The sequence below is a fragment of the Mandrillus leucophaeus genome, unplaced genomic scaffold (genome assembly GCF_000951045.1).
Source record: "Mandrillus leucophaeus isolate KB7577 unplaced genomic scaffold, Mleu.le_1.0 Scaffold223, whole genome shotgun sequence".
In the NCBI taxonomy this organism is placed as follows: domain Eukaryota; kingdom Metazoa; phylum Chordata; class Mammalia; order Primates; family Cercopithecidae; genus Mandrillus; species Mandrillus leucophaeus.
This window is the reverse complement of record NW_012102288.1, coordinates 2,686,280-2,689,311: the sequence shown is the minus strand read 5'-3', so window position 1 is coordinate 2,689,311 and position 3,032 is coordinate 2,686,280. Positions and strand designations below refer to the sequence as shown.

The 3,032-nt window shown below is 42.2% G+C and overlaps 1 pseudogene; it reads right to left on the bottom strand.

The window, feature by feature from the left end:
• Positions 1 to 1,665: 1,665 nt before the first annotated feature.
• LOC105540628 overlaps positions 1,666 to 3,032 on the bottom strand; it is a 24,876-nt pseudogene continuing 23,509 nt past the window's right edge.

The following is a 3,032-nucleotide window of genomic DNA, read 5'->3' as shown; positions in this document are numbered from 1 at the left end:
TTTGAAAATAAATGCAAAACCTTAAGTGGTGCACACCTGTAATCCCAGCAATTGGGAGCTGGGGAGGGGAGGCAGTGGCTGAGGCTGGAGGATGGCTTGAGCCCAGGAGTTTGAGACCAACCTGAACAACATAGTAAGATCCTGTCTCTTTAAAAAAGAAATAAATTGGCCAGACATGGTGGTTCATGCCTGTAATTCTAGCACTTTGGGAGGCCAAGATGGGCAGACCACCTGAGGTCAGGCGTTCAAGACCAGCCTGGCCAACATGGTGAAACCCTGTGTCTACTAAAAATACAAAAATTAGCTGGGCATGGTGGCAGGTGCCTGTAATCCCAGTTACTGGGGAGGCTGAGGCAGGATAATTGCTTGAACCCGGGAGGCAGAGGTTGCAGTGAGCTGAAATCACGCCACTGCACTCCAGCCTGGGTGACAGGGCAAGACTCCGTCTCAAACAAATGAAAAACAAAGACAACAAGGAAATAAATAAGGAAAAAAGGAAAAAAAAGAACTTGCAAACTTGCAATGAAAAATGGGCGCATTTGCTAACACTGCCCAAATTGGGTGATGTGTTTTTTATTTTATTTTTTTAACTTTTTACCGGCAAGAGATATTCTCTGGCATGAACTGAAGGTGCCATCTTTTCTGGGTGATGTGTTTTAACATTATACTGAGTCTGGTTAGGGTGGCTCTTGACAGGATAATACTTTTTTTTTTTTTTTAAATAAAAAATAATTGTATTTAGGCCGGGTGCGGTGGCTCGTGCCTGTAATCCCAGCACTTTGGGAGGCTGAGACAGATGGATCACCTGAGTTCAGGAGTTTGAGACCAGCCTGACCAACATGGAGAAACCCCGTCTTTACTAAAAATACAAAATTAGCTGGGTGTGGTGGTACATGCCTGTAGTCCCAGCTACTCAGGAGGCTGAGGCAGGAGAATCTCTTGAAACTGGGAGGCGGAGGTTGTGATGAGCTGAGATCGCGCCACTGCACTCCAGCCTGGGCAACAAGAGCAAAACTCGGTCTCAAAAAAAAAAAAAAGAGAAAAAAATTGTATTTACTTAGAAACATTCAGAATGTCAACAAAACAGCTGCAACTTTTTTTTTTTTTTGCAATTACAGAGTGATATTCAGTTAATGGAACAACAATTATTTGGTATAAGCTGTATCAGAGACAACTGAAGATGAAAAAAACTACCATTGCCATATATAACTAATTTGTGCTGTGCACCAAAAAGAACTTGTTTGAAATTTCCATGCTAATTTACAACCCCCATACTTTACCAGGCAAGGTTAGTGGTTATTGAAAATACCACCAGGCGTGGTGGCATGTGCCTGCAATCCCAGCTACTCAGGAGGCCAAGGCAGGAGAATCGCTTGAACCTGGGAGGCAGAGGATGGAGTGAGCCAAGATGGTGCCACTGCACTCCAGCCTGGGTGACAGAGGAGACTCCATCTCAAAATATAAAAAGAAAAAAATACCACCAGGACAGGGCTATCTAAAGACACATTTCGGTAGTGTGTTAAATTATACAAAAGAAGACACTGTGTGGTTTAAAAACAAATTTTACACAGCCTTACATTTCATTTTTTTTCTTTAAAGGGAGTGAGTTGTGTACAGGCAGGCTAAATGCTTTACAGACAAGAAAAAAAAGCTAGAACCAACTTACTAATGATCATTTTCTTCTTCATTTTCATCTCTTCATCTCCCTCTCCTCACCCTCTTCATTTTCCTCAGCTTCCTCCTCTTTTTCTTGCCTTTTTTCAGCCTTGACAAGTCCCTTTTTTGCTGCATCAGGCTTTCCTTTAGCTCAATATGCAGCAAGAGCCTTTGTGCATTTTTCCTTCAGCTTTGCAGCCTTCTTTTCCTAAGGCTGCTTGTCACCTGCAGCGGTGTCATTCCACATCTCTCCTGGTTTCTTCGCAGCGTCACCAATGGACAGGCCAGGATGTTTTGGGCAACACTCAGAACAGAACAGAAAAAAGGCTGAAGGAGGCCTCTTGGGTGCCTCGGGATCCTTGAACTTCTTTCTTGTCTCCCCTTTAGAAGGGATATAGGTTTTCATTTCTCTTTCATTACGGGCCTTGTCCGCCTTTGCTGTATCTTCAAATTTTCCTTTCTCTTTAGCAGACATGGTCTTCCACCTCTCTGGGCACTTCTTAGAAAACTCTGAGAAGTTGACTGAAGCATCCGGATGCTTCTTCTTATGCTCCTCCTGACAAGTTTGCACAAAAAATGCGTATGATGACATTTCGCCTCTTGGCTTCTTAGGATCTCCTTTGCTCACGTTGAGTAATTTTTCCTTGGTGAGGCAGAGTCGCCCAGTTTCTGTCTGGCTCTCACTTGTCCTGGTGTTGTCTCTATCGAGAGGATGATAATTTAAAAGTTTTAAATAAGCATATCTTATCCTTCAGTTCTCTAAAGCAGGTTTTATACGAAATCTGAATCTGACTGAAAATGTTACTGTTCATTCTTTTCAAAGTTCCGAGTAGTGAAGCCACAAAAGGAATTTCTCATTTTCTTGGTATGGCTTATGCAAATAAAAACTGGTGGCTAAGACCTAAAGAACACAGTTTTAATCTCTGAAATGCTGATGACTTCAGGCAGAAGCACAGATGGGTAGGGAGAGGGAGGCAAACGGAGAGATTTCTCTCCCATGATCACGTTGTCCCAAAAAGGGTCCTTGTGTACAGTTTATAAGGTCACATATTGACACAATGATTGTTAAGACCTTGATAAAAAGAGTCGGAGGAAGCCAGTGTGAAATATTCAATGACATTTCAGTGGTGAGGCCTTGAGGCATATAAAGAAGGTCATCAAAGTTTGCCATCTCTTTTATCTGCTCTTGCCCACCTCTGCCTAGATGTTACAAATGAAGGAAATATTTGTTGAGAATATATTCATCTGAATGCACTACGTGAATAACGAGAATGTTGCAATAATGTGTGACGGTATATGTTGGCTCTTTCAATATTAAGGACCTCGTATTGTCCTTTACTAAGCTTAAGGCTTGTCCAAACAAGATTAAATAAATA